Raw genomic sequence first — 14,904 nt, 5'->3', positions numbered from 1 at the left:
ATATTGTTATTTATTCTAATAAATTTAATTTCTACTAATCCTAATTATAATCTTTAGAAGTATCAAAAATCTAACCACTAATACTAATAATTATTTAAACAAACAATCATGAATTATGAATTTATTAAAAAGAATATGCATAATAAACAATATAAAAAAATAAAATATACAAAAATTAAATCAATAATAAAATATAAAAAAACCAAAATAAATATAAAAAAATATAAATATAATAACGGTGATTAAAAAATTTCTTTTTATATTTTAAAATAATTGATAAAATAATGTAAATAATAACTATATTTTTGAAGTTAAGGAAGAGATTACAAAACTTGAAAAAATAAAGTCATATCTGATAATATGAAATTGGTATTAATAGTTGGAGTATGTTGCAAAATAATTGATCCTTATAAAGAAGAAAAAAAGTTTAAATATAAAATTAAAATTATGGGAAGATAAAAAAAATTAAACAGTTAGATTAATAAATTTCACATACTAATATATTCAAACTCAAAATGAAGAGATATATTAGAAATAGAAAAAATATCAAACAATAAAACATAGAGATCCTGCCAATAATAATAATTGAACACTGATTTTATAATATTAAATTATTAATAAATATCTGTAATGGAATGATGTAAATTTTAATTAAACCAAAAAATGAATATTAAAAAATTGACATTTTTTATTCTCAACTTGTTGTTCTCTCTTTTTGTTTAAATATTTTTTTTATATAATCTTGCAGTAGGATAAGATTGAGACATTTTTATCAAATTTTAACCAAGTCAAAGATTAACCTTTTCTAACTGCATAAATTTATATGGAGAGTAACCTGATACCTAATTCATGATTGCCGTGTACGAAAAGAATACACAAAATAATATAACTATAAAATAAATGTTTATTTAATTATCAATAACAAAAAAATTATGACTATGTTAAAGTAGAACCATAAATATAATTATCATCTAATATGTTAACTAATACTATAACATGAAACTTAAAACACATCATAACTTAAATTAATATCTGAATAATAAAAAAAATACCATATCAAGGTAGATTTATAAGATATAGCAATCATTCAAGATGTTAATTAACACAATAAATAAAAAAAACATCATATTAATTTGATTATTAACACAAAAAGAAAAAAGATAACCAAATAGTTGACATTTGTTTACAACAATTGTTCACACCTTATATTAAAAAGTACATAAATTAATTAAGAAGTTCACATATCATATATATTTTAAATTTTAGATTATGAAAAACCTAGGATTTAAAATAGAATACATATCCCAAAGCTAACACAAGAAACTTTTGAACCACCTGAATAATTACTTTCTAGTTACAGAAATCTAAATTAGATGATCTTATTTTAAAATCCTCTTAAATACACATAAATATCCAGTTTTAAGTTTATGCATTTTCACAAAAAATTTTCATTTAGGGTTAATTTTGTACTCTTGTTTCTTGCCTTTACTTTTCAACACATTCATTGCAAAGGTTTTAGTAATCTCTGAGTTTTTAACAATAAACTTTCAATGTTCTAATGTTAAGTAGTAACCTAATAAATTCATAGGAAATATACTGTGTAAAAAAGAAAAAATTAGAAATAGTTGATAAAAAATAAAGTAATCAATAAGTATGAAACTATAATTATACAGACTTACAAATCGATTAGCTTTCACATCACACTTAGTCAAGGTCTTGCTGTGATATCCAACAACATATATGTATATTTCAATGTTAATTTATAGAAAAAATATAACGAAACTAAAAATAATAACAATGAAAAATGTAAGATAAGCTTATACAAGATATTGTGAAATGAAAACTGATTCTTGAAATCAATACACTTTGAACGTAACAAACTTATCAACCAATTATGTTATATCAAGAGTGACAAAATTAAGAACACATGTAACACCAATCTAATATTAAACCAGAAAAAAATTAATATACCCTCTTTTTTTGTTATTGATCTCTTCTTGACAGTACATTTATTGGAATTGTTCTTGACAATTCTTTGCACACCAGAACTACAAGTGTAATTAATAAAAAAATGAACAAACTAAAAAACAATGAAAAAACAAATAGACAATAGAAGAAGTAAATAATAACATTATATTACACAATGAATTACAGACATATTTTGAAATAAATATGTTAATAAATACAGTAATTGAAATATAAGATGTATAAAACTAACAATAATTAAAAAAACTGTAAATTCTAACCTTTTCATATTTCCGTGGATCCCATTATCTTCTATACCAGAAGGAGTTAAAGAATAATTTGAACAACAGACAAACTCACCCGATGAGATTATTGTCCGTCAATCAATTTTCGAGAATATGAAAGACTACACTAGCTTTGATGAGGTATGGTAATAAACTGATTTAATTTTTTGTTTATGTGCATCTATAATTATATTGTACTAACTAAGTTCATACACATAGCATTTATAAGCTCATATACATAACATCCATAATTACATACAACTAACATCTAAAATTTAAATTCATGTTTATTAGATATTACATCCATACACATATTATTTTTTAGTTATTGCATAAGTAACTATCAAATTAACACAGATTTTTTAAATTTTTTCATCATTGAATTTGAAAAAATGTCAAATTCTTAAATTAATTTATTCAATTGATAAATTTACTCATAACATCCATAAATTCATGCGCATAACATCGATAATTTCATATTAATAAAATCCATAATTTTGTACTCATAATATTCATAATTTCATACATATGATGTCTATAATTAATAAATTTTTATAATTAATATTACTAAATTTTAAACTATGTGTCTTATTGTATTTTTCAAATTATCTCACATGTGCATTAACAGGTCATGATTTTAATTATTTTAATATTTTTTATTTAATATTCATATGTTTGCTTATTTATTGATTTTAACATGACGAGTTGATAATTATTTTTAAAAATTTATTTTTAATTCTTTTATATCTTATCTTTTATTTTTTATTTTCTAATAGTTTATATGTAAAATATGAATTGTACAGTAGAAGTTGTTAAAATTTTAAAATTTAACCTCCATAATTTCTGCAAAAAAATTATATTTTAATGGATAATAATGTGAGTGAGGAATTTTAGGGATTTAATTTAGAAGAAACTGAAATTGATTTTGGAAAGAACATTAATGACTCCAAGCACACAGAAAAATAATAGGTGATAAGGATAGTAAGTGATAAGAAGGTGTATATCACTTGCTTATCAAGAGAATGAGAATTTTTATATGACATTTTTATATTGTAATTAATTTTTGGCTACCTAGCACTCCTCTAAAAAAAAGAAACTTATCACATACATTTAATTTATTATGATAAATTTTATTAATTCAGTTATATATAATTTATCTATTTTTCACATGGTTATTAGAAAAGGACAAATTATATATTAATCTAAATGTGTACCCGTCCTTTGTATGTGCGAAATATAATTCTTGATTTTTTATCATTTCGCTAACGCTGTCTTATGCCAAAAAAATGCCTAAATCAACTCAATTCAGTATATTTATAACATATATAATAAGAAATCGTTAATGGAAAACAAAAATAATAAAATATCAATCTTTTGCGATCACTTCTACATGCAACAAGACTCATGGTAAGAAAATAGTACGTAAAAAACCTGTTTTAGCTATCTGCAAACAAATACAAAAAAAAAGACTAAGAGTATTGGTTGAAAATATACAACCTTGCAGACTGGGAAGAATCATAGCAGGAAAAAAATAATGATGCATGGTAACAAAAACAGTAACCAGGTTTAAATCTTAAGATAGTGCACATTTTTTAGTTACAAAGGTTTTGACTAATGAGCTACCTAATATTTCCAAATTAGTATCTTTTATTTTCTTGTCAAAAAGAGTTATCATAGGAGATAATCAAGTACGATGTATTCTGTAAAGTCATAAATATGGTCAACAATATAACTAAAGTGGGTTTAGAAACTTAAAACTTTCTCCTACCTTTAGGATTATTTTTTTAGTGTTAAAAATGTATTAAATTCTTTGTTCAATATTTTTTTATTTGATACAATATAGTAATACCAAATTAGTTAATTTCATACGGCCAATACAACCTTAGTGAAATAGAATTAATCAATTTGCTAAAAAAAAAAATTAATACAAAAAATTTTTTTTGTTATTATCTTTTAAACTTCTCTCATGTTATTATGTTATATTTTAGTATGCTACCTTAAATTTAGCTTACTAATAAAGATAATTACCAAAATTGACACCTATCCACATCTCACAACTTGGTAACAAAAAACATAAACAAAAATAACTTAATAAGAATGAGATGTTGCACTCAACCAAGAATGAGACATGCCTTGTTTTAGAAATCAAATGTTTCTTTCTTTTGACTTAAATTGGGAGCTAAGGTTTCATTGAATGATACATGGCTACATGCATGTCCAAATATATGACGATATCTTATATTGGTTCACAATAAGATTCAGCATCATGTTAGGCCAACAGAAATACTAATTTTAGGAAGAAAATAATCAGAAAGCATATTTGAAGTAAATAGTCTCGATCTGTCAAGAGCCCAAGAAAAAGGACTATCCGCTGAGAAACTGCCAGAGATTCATCTGCTGGACAAATCGGAGGCGCCGGGAGCCACTGTAGATGACGAAAGCTTCATATGTTGTAGGAGGATATGGGGTTTAACCCTGAAAAAGTTGGGTGGTGGAATTTTTTGGTTGAGTGAGGTAAGACGTCAGAGAGAAATGACGGAGGGTCACTAGGTTAGCTTTTGTGACGTTTTTTTTTTTTTTGTAGGCGGAGAGAAAGAAAAAGTGGGTGAAAGAAATACAAAATCTTGAGAAAAATATATCTTTAATTATTTTTTTATTTATTTCTTAGAATTTTATATTAATAAATTTTATTTCGCCTAAAGTTTAAGTAATTTTCATTATTTTTTTCATTTTTTTCCTATTGTTAATGAGATAAAAAAAATGATGAAAAATCACAAAAAAATATAAAAAAATAAATAAATAATTAATGAAAATTTTAGGTAATATAAAAATTATTAACATATAAATTATGAAAAATAAATGAAAAAATAATTAAGAATATATTTATTTTTTTATAAAAATATTTGGTCCTTCTTCTTAAATATGATATATGTTAAAAGAAAAATTAATTGTTATTAATAATTTTGGTATTAAAGGTCCTTTTTAATAATTAAATCTTCCTAACAGTCCTTTAAAGTAATTTTTTCTTTTTTCTTATATGTGTCGGATGAATAATTTTTATAACATAAAAAAAGAGAGAGGTAACTTGATTTAGATAATAATTGTTTATATGTACTCTTCAATAAAGTTTGTAATTAACTTACAAACTAAAATAAGAATTAAATATATGAATTATTTTCACGTACAAAATAAAATTTTAAATTTTATCAAATTAAGATGGCATTTGAAAAGTTAAAATATCTTATTTTTTTAAAAATTATTTAATAAATAAATTAAATTTTATGAGAATAAAAATTATAATTTAATCTAAGAAAAATATATAGTTATAATAATGGTATAAGAATTGAAAATTAAAAAATACAAATTGCATCAAAATTGTCATTAATAAATTGAATTTTATAAGAATGAAAATTATAATTTACTATGAACCTTATCAAGAATATTAAACTACTAGAGTATTGAATTTTGCCATTTTATATTACTTAAGTCATATATTTTTATGTTCTTGGACAACTGATACAAATTATATGTACCTACTCAATTACAAATATTTGGAATTAATAAAAAAAATAAATTACATATAATGGATAACATCAATTAAATCTGATTTTTTATTGTACAAAATTACATCCATTGAATGTCTAAAAAAATTAAGAGAAAAAGGGAAAATAAAGATTTTTCAAACAACATGATATAAGCACCATGATAGTGCAGATTTAGAAATCATTATAATGAGTGGTTTTGACTCTAGCACACAGTTTTACAAAAAACAACACAATAAAAAATCCTATTTATACCAAATACTCTTGCAACCACTCCATTCATCCAAAACCTGATAAAAAGTAGCTGAGTTTTCAACCCTCTCTAACTTTGTCGAGCGATAAAAATGGTTGTCTGTATGAACTCAACATGCAAACAATCAAATGGGAAACAAGGTAAGTACTCTAGTTGATATATATCTTTTACTTTTTTTTTTTCAATCATGTAATATATATTCTTTTATAATTTTTTAAATCTATTGATAATATGGGAAAAAACTACATCAGAAAGAGCAAAGTAGATGTGACCAAGCATGACACTGTAGTTTCTTTGATTAAAATAAACAGTAAGATCTCAAATTAATTTATGTTTATTTCTTTTGCATGCATAATACTTATAGCATGTGATATATAAATAATTCTATTATGTTGTAACACCCTACCACACAGAGTTTTACACCTAGGATGTAAAACAGAGGTGATGAGGCGCTACGACCTCTAAAAATAAAATTTAGTAAATATAGTATTGCAAAAATGATTATAACTAGGAGCCTTTGAAAAAAAAGGAGGGTAATTCAAACCGATAAATCGAAAAGCACAACATTCCGATCGATAACGTAAATGAACATATAAAGAGTAAGCTAACGCAAAGAGATATACAAAGAAGTGCCAAGATACATATATCAAGACTCGGGACTCGGCTTGCGAAAATAACCGGCCCGAGCGTAATAGTATATATACATAGATAGAGGAACTACCCAACATAAAGCCCCAAGCACAAGATACAAAACCTGTTTCTCCAAAATAACCTCTAAGAGGAGATAATACAAAATACATATGAACAGTGGAGAACACAAGTATCTAAACAAGTATATAATGATAAAAATAAAACCACAAGAACTAAGAATCTTTGCCAAAAAAAAGTCTCCAGCATACCTCAGCGAGAAGCCTCACGTCCTGCATTTGAAAACTACAAAATCCGCATGGGTGAGAACCGGAGGTTCTCAGTATGGTAACAGTGCCCAAATATCTAATATGTAATGTCCTGGGAAAGCCGAAAGCAATCCTAGAACTTCCAGTTCATAATCAAAGCATATAAATGTACTAAACCATAAGAAAGTGAAAATAGGCGACTAATTAATGATCTTCAGTCTATCTAAATATCCCTTTTCCAAATTCTTCAAACCTCCCAACCGCCATCAGTAATTCCATATGCAAAACACAATTATATCAAGCAAGAAAATGCACAAGTAGGAAGCAGATAAGACAGTTAGACAAGTAGTAAGTAATGATGTAATCAATTAGACATTCCAAACAAATCACATATAATGCATATGATGCATGTCTGTCTTAGTGGTTGATGAGTCTCATCTGTCAGTTACAAAGCCAACCCGACATGTCCTGGTAGCTAACCATTGGATAGAACACCAAACATGGAGCAAGTGGGACAACACCACCACTCTTGTATCTTACCCGCGTACCCAGAGCAGGGGACAACTTCACCCTGCCTCTTACCCAGGCAGTGTTACATTTTTTGCCCGGAGCAAGCGGCAACAGAATACAGCCCTTGCGTCTTACCCGCAGCCTTTCCGGAGCAAGTGGATAACACCACTGCATCTTACCCAGAGTTACATACAAAAGCATACTTTCATTATCATTACCATTCATTTATTCATACATTCATTCTCAATACATACCCGAAGCAAGTGGGTAACACCACTGCATCTTATCTGAAATTCTCGCCTCTTACCCGGAGCAAGTGATTAACACCACTGCGTCTTACTCGGAGTCACATCACAATCAGATCCAAGTCCATTTTTCTTATTATTCCAATTCCTTCATGATCACTAACTCGTTAATTCATTTTTCATACATTCTCAACATCTCTACACTTCTTAATCATATACCCGGAGCGAGGGGTCATTTCCCACCGCCTCTTACCCAGCACCTCTATCTCATTGAATCAAAGGCATATACATATTCCACACTAACAGATAATCCTCCTCATTCATCCACTAATAAAATTCTCATTAGTAATCATTAATCATCAACAATACTAAAATTCACAACATTAATCATCAACTCATCATAATATCCCATTTCTTCCTCCACAAGTTACCTTTACCCCCAACTTACTCTCATCCACTAGGCCTCCTATATCAATTTAAGATTTAAAGGATGAAATTGAAGGTTTATGAACGTGAAATAACATCTCAGAAGGTTACAAGCTTGTTGGGAATGTGAAGAGCTTGAACATAAAAGCTTTAAAAGAGAATTGGGTCGCGTGCGTACGCATAGGGTTGTGCGTGCGCATGCCCAGAAGTATTTTTAAAAGTGTGCGTACGCACAGAAAGCAAAATCTCCAAGGTTGAGCGTGCGCACAAGGTGTGCTAGCGCCACCACCAGCATGCCATTCCCAATGTGTGCGTACGCACAGGTCTTTGCGTACGTACAGCTCGCAAGGCTTCCTTGGCCATGTGCGCGCACAGAGCGTGCTGGCGCTCCTAGCAGCAGCCCCATTCACGCGTGTGCATACGCACAGGGCTGTGCGTGCATACAGGCTCCAAAATATCATGGGTTGTGCATGCGCACAGGTCTGTGTATGCGCACACAACCCAGAAATCTCAAACTCTGCAGAATTTGCAGAATTCAGATTTTTGACGCAAACTTCCAACGATCATATCTCCTTCCACAAAATTTAGATTTTGACCAAATTTAAACCATTTTAAAGATTATGAAATTATCTTTCAATTGATATAAAAATCATCAAATTCCAAAAATAATTGCCTAAGATATGATCCATTGAAGTTTATCAAAATTTCATTTTTTCCAAAATTTATAAACCACCCATTTTAAAACATACACTTACCAAACTCATTTAGAACCAACCAAACTCGACTATTCCAGCATCACACATCTCTAACCTCTTATCCAATCATCAACCCACCAATGTTTCCACATTTAACCAATTTTCAAATCAATACTCTCAATTTACAATCAACACTCCATAATTCAACTTTCCAAACATTTATTCAAGTCATCAATCATCATGATCATACACATATCAATATCATACACCCAATCATACTCACCAACACAAGCCTCAACCTTACCATCAATTAAACACAATAGTTTATATCCCATACAACATCACATGCTTTGCCAACCATTATCACCATTACTCATATATTCCACTCAATTCAAATCATCCAAACAATTATATCAACATTTCACAATTCACCAAAATACATACATAATAACACAACTCACATCATCCATTAATCGCATCAATATTTTCAAATCTTATCCTAGGGCCACTAGCCTACATTTTCATAACCACATTAGATTTTAGATATAGGAAACCGAAACTATACCTTGGTCGATTCACGTCTCACCCGAAACACTCTCAAATTCACTTTTTCTCAACTTCCAATGTCTCAATGCTTCACCAACAGATTTCCAAGCACAAGCTCCACTCCAAGGCTTGCCAAAACCACCAATCAAACTCCAATACACATATGAATAAAACCCAAGGATCAAGGGATCAAGAACAAGCCTTCCCCTCAAGCTAATTTGATCCTCAAGATTGCTTGTGTGGGTTTTGTAGAGTTCGACGCCGCGGTCGTGTGGTCGCAAACGGTGCGTCAATCGAAACTTCGAATCAAAAGTTATGATCAATGGAAGTTTGAGGTGAATAGGAGCAAGGGTTTATGTTTCTTCTCCCCCCTTTCCCTTTGTGTTCAGCGTGTGTGTGTTCTTGGAGGAGAGAGAGTGCTGAGCTCTCTCATTAAATGAGAGCTTGGCTGGACCCTTGGGCCCAACTTGGGTCCAGTTGGCCCGATTCGGCCCGTTCAACCCAATCTTAGGCCGATTTTTTTAAAATTGGTGTTGAAATTCTCGTTTTAAATTTCTCTATCACATTAAACCATCAAAATTTTATTTCTCATTTTCTATAATATATTTTCATTTATGGGTTAATTAGCCATTAATTAACCGGATTTTACATATGTAACATGTATATTATATTTTCCTCATATGATTTAAAAGAGTCATGTGGAAAAAAACTAAGAAAAGAATCTAACTCTTATAGTGTTGAAGCTACCAAACAATAAGGAACAAGAAGTATGTTGGTGGTGAATGAAAAGAAGATTAAGTTTAGTTGCAAAATAGCTGGGAAAAAGGTTGTAAAGTTATGTCAATTGCAATATGAATTTTTGTTAACATTTGAGTAGAAAGAAAAAGCAAGATATAAAATCAATGGTTGTTATGTCACTCAAAATATGAGTTTTTATTAACATCTGAGTAGAAAGAAAAAGCAAGATATAAAATTAGTGGTTGAAAAATTAGTTTTTATTAATAGTTGAATAGAAAGAAGGAGCAAGTAACAGAATTAAATGTTATGATACTTGTGTTTTAGAAAAAAAATTACAATTTATATTGTAATGCTAATGTAAAATATGAATAAAGAAATTTTTTGGACATAAGTATCATTGTTCTATTTTACTAAAATATATGTGATGTTAATTCTATAATGATAAACATAAGAAAAGGATTAATAGTTTGTAGAGAAGAACTCACCAAGAGTCAATAAACATCTTTTCGAGCGCTGAAGACAGGTCCCTATGGAAAGCATAATTGTTGTGATCAATTTTCCTCAAGTATGGGGCGCCATCCATGCTGAATTTGACATCAAGGAAACCAGGCTTGGGTTCTGCATCGGGTTCATTCTTCTGAGGAGGCTGAGTTGCAATTGAGTTCTCCTTAAATGTATGGATTGGTGGGCATCCAACAACTTTTGCCGTGATTCACACACATAACAATAATAATCAATCAATTATATTATAGCATTATCATTATCATAATCATATGTGTTGTAATTGCAAGTTCAAAATAGAATAGTTAGCTAATAAATTGTTGACCATAGAAGAAAAAATGAATATAGGATGTTTCAGCTTTTAAGCCTCAAGTTTTAAGTTTTCAACTAATCAATTAATTTGTAAATGTTTCTAAACATGCCAAATTAGTAAAACAGAGAAGAGGGTAGGAAAGTACTTTCCAGCAGGAGCAGCAATAGGCTTTGAAGGTTGTGGAATCAGAAGAGGGTTTTGGTTAGTATTGTCACAGGGAGGAAAGAACAACGAAGCATTCCATCCCACCACTTCGAAGGATAAATATTCAAATCCTTGTATTGAAATTGAATTGCATGACCAAAGAACAAAAAGCAACTAATGAAATTCCATTGTAATCAACACAACAAGAATAAGCTATCTAACATGAAAAAGAAATGGCAAGAATAAGCTATCTAACATGGAAAAAAAAGTAGGGAGAGGAGGGGGGAAAAGAATAAAAAGAACACACATTGAAAGAATTTATTGTTTTTTTTTTTCATTATATCAACAGAAAAATTATTAATGATCACAACTGTTATAACTCACAATTAGAACAGTAAGTCCCAATGCTTTAATGTGATAACTTTTTTGTAGTAAGATAAATTATCTTTCGATATTTCCTCAGAGACAATAACTAAAAGAAGAAACCCATCTCCCAGTATGGTTTTCATGATATACAGAAATTGCATACTCCAAGACATAGAAACTATATACTCCAATTGTGTTATCCGTGCTATAAGGTAGCGTTTGTTTTCAGGGGTAGGACACAGAGACGTGGACAACACTTGTTTAAAAAGTGTTTGGAAGTAGAGACATGCACAATGGACATATTGTCTTCGAAACAGTTTTTTATACTTTTGTGTCCACTCTTTCACGAAGGACAATGATGAACACGAGATTTGGAAGAGTGGACACGGACAATTTTATAAATTTTGTTTTCCTTTTTTTCCACTATTACCCCCTTCTTATTTTTCCTATTGCGTTGTTCAGAGATATTTTTTTTGTTCCTGTTCTTTCTCTATCTCTTTCTCTTCTAGGTACTCTCTCCTTTCTGTAGAATTTTTTATTGGGGTAGATAATATTTTTTATTAATCAAACTCAAATTTATTTTTTTGTTAATCTTAACCATATATATTCCTACATATTAATAATAAATTTTAAAATAAAATAATTATATTTATAAATTTTATTTTAATATAAATACTAATATACTTTTTTATTAAAATTTTTTGCTTCTTCAAATATTTTTTTCAAATTGATGTAAAAAATTTAGAATCACAGAACTATTTTAATCATTTTATATAATATTTTAGTCTTGTCTATATGTATCCAAACATAATACTAGATATTACATTAGTGTCTTGTCTATCGTATCCAAACACAATACACAAAAAATAATTTTTAGTGTCTTCATCCTATTATCTCCATTTCATTGTCATGTTCTGTCCTGTCTCTACAAACAAACGCAGCCTAAGGGATAATAATGACTCCACCAAATCAAAATTAAAACAATTTTAAGAGGATTCAGAATGAAAAGAAAACCCATTATTTAGCAAATTTATAGCATAGAATGTCAGATATCTAGAAAAAAAAAAAAAAGAAAAAAATGGAACATGTCCAGTACAATCCAAGACATAAAGAAAAATATGTTTCTGCAGGATAATAGATAAACAGCTATTTTTTTGTAGGAATTAAAATTTCTCGATCTCCAACTGTATGTGCTGGTCTAGTATGGAGGCTAGTCTCAAGATAAGCTTGTCCATCTTCTTTAACTTGTACAGCTTACAGCACTCCTTCCATCCCTTCAACTACTCCTCAGCAGGCAGAAGAAAAAGATTTCACTACTCCTCAGCAGGTGGAAGAAAAAGATATTTCTCCCTACGCTGAAAGGTGGACCGATTATCTTCCAGACAGAACCATGTCTCGATGGTTTCAGATATTTAGCAAAAGCAATCGACAAGTGCTGCAATGAATCAATCACAGTTAGGGATTCGGGAGAGTTTTGCTATATAAACAAGAATAAATACAAAATCAATATTTCAAAAGTGCTTTAAAGAAAGAAATGAGTTCATTAGGATTAACTCACCAATCTAATTGTCCTCAGATCTGAACTTGTCATTGTCTTCCTATAGCAAGGAGATGGAGGGCATCTAGTGTAAGATACATAGACATGTCAGGCACCATACTAAAAGATATCTTTACTTACCATGAAAATAAAATCGAAATTAGAAGAGAAAAAAATGTAGGTAATATTATCAACTGTTATGAAATCTAAGTAACATTGTAGAATTTGAGGAACTTTATAGTAATGGCAAGTAATTTACCTGTTGGAATCACCAGCAGCTGCATGAATCGCCATTCAGCTGTTTGATGGAGAAAGACCGAGCCACAGTGATGGTTGAGGAAGAGAATGGAGTCTCATAAAAGGAGTTGCAGTCAATTAATGGTGACTTCTCGGTTCTGGTCTGACATTGATCCACCAAAGTCCCAGTACTGACGGTTTAAAAGTTTGTAAATAATTATCATGAACTGTGTTTGGTATTTTATCATAGAAAAATACATATGTTATTAAGAGAAGTTTATAGATTATAAATTATAAAAGAGAAAAAAAATGAAATTATATCTTAAAATCCATTCAGTTTCGGAACAGGCATACTAAAATTAATCATTACCCTTAAAAAAGTTAAACATTTTTCAAATAATAATAATAATGATAACTAAAGACTTTACAAATTTCTTATATTAATTGTTAATTATAGATATCACCATTTTCTTTATGTTTTCCAAAACCGTGCAATTATTAGTTATGAATCCCAAATTAACAACAACAAACATCACAATAATAACAACATATATATATGGGTAATATTTTGATATTTCTAGCATTTTAATATTGTAATTATTATTTTTTATTATCATGTTTTAATTCTTTTTATAAATATTTTCCCCTATTTTCCACCATCAATTTAGCACAATGACTTGCTGTGGTGCCTAACTAATACTGACTGCACAAATTTCACCAGAAAACCATATAGTTTACGGACAAAGCAATGCAAATTAATATATCTAATATGTTATGTTTTTTTGTAAGAAAGTAAGTTAGAGAGGTACCGTAAGAAAAGTTACATCTGATGGATGAAGCGTGCAAACCATAAATAATGCCAGTAAAGAACTTGAAAAGAACTATATGTATCCAATACAGTATACACACAGCTCCCATAAAAGAGAGAGTTTCAGCATTTAGCTTAACATTTCATAGAAAGAAACTATGCACAGTGAGAACCGGGAAAAAAAAGGGGAGAAAGCAAATAGATAGTAAAAAAAAAAAAATCTTTTAGCATAAAGTTAATGAACACACAATTGAAAGACCATTTTAAATAGCATAAAAGCCCAACATTAATTGGAAAAAAGAAAAATAGTATAAGTAAACGCAGAAGTGAACGTATAAATCACGTTAAATAAAATAAAATTCAAATCAATTTCTAATTTCAAAATGATAGATAATATGAAGGGATTTCCAAAGCATGTGGTTAAAACACTGACAATCAAATAGGAAAGAGACATGAAATTTACCTAAAAGTCGCAATCAGGAAAGGAAGAAGAGAAGTTCCATGATTGGAGATTAAATCAAGCCTTGTATATTCAATATGATATTCAGAAAGCTACAGACAATTCCTTAAGATTGTTGCTATCAAAATACCATACGCACTCCCTCCTCAATGCAACATATTATTTTAGAACGATTCAAACTACTCAATATTTAGAGATTTCAACAGACACATTGGACAACAAAAATATCACCTTTTCACAAGTCTGACAGTTGACATTAAAGCTTTGGTGGAAGATGAATCCTCAGTTTTCGTTCTTGCATTCTTGCCAAGAAGAACCCAATTGTGCATAAAGCTAGTAGAAAAATAAAGAATCTTGAACTCAGTAGTGTATACTACATTTTAATCAAAGGAAGTAACATATGAGGCCGAAAAAATAAAATCAAGTAATGTATTCCTC

At 29.2% G+C, this 14,904-nt stretch overlaps 1 protein-coding gene across 9 annotated transcripts in view; it reads right to left on the bottom strand.

The window, feature by feature from the left end:
- Positions 1-12,783: 12,783 nt before the first annotated feature.
- LOC107474432 (uncharacterized) overlaps positions 12,784-14,904 on the bottom strand; it is a 4,112-nt gene continuing 1,991 nt past the window's right edge. For 2 of the 9 annotated variants that reach the window (XR_008006098.1, XR_002370627.2), the window contains 4 exons: positions 14,008-14,799; positions 13,221-13,425; positions 12,983-13,046; positions 12,784-12,859 (listed from right to left, as the gene is read on the bottom strand). The gene's annotated coding sequence lies outside the window, so the exon portion shown is untranslated. Of the gene's footprint in view, positions 12,860-12,982; positions 13,047-13,220; positions 13,426-13,757; positions 14,800-14,904 lie in introns of those variants that run through there. The other 7 variants (XR_001589278.3, XR_002370631.2, XR_001589279.3 and 4 more) reach the window with 5 other exon arrangements.

Source organism: Arachis duranensis, chromosome 2 (assembly GCF_000817695.3).
Source record: "Arachis duranensis cultivar V14167 chromosome 2, aradu.V14167.gnm2.J7QH, whole genome shotgun sequence".
In the NCBI taxonomy this organism is placed as follows: Eukaryota; Viridiplantae; Streptophyta; class Magnoliopsida; order Fabales; family Fabaceae; genus Arachis; species Arachis duranensis.
This window is presented reverse-complemented; position numbering and strand designations above follow the sequence as displayed.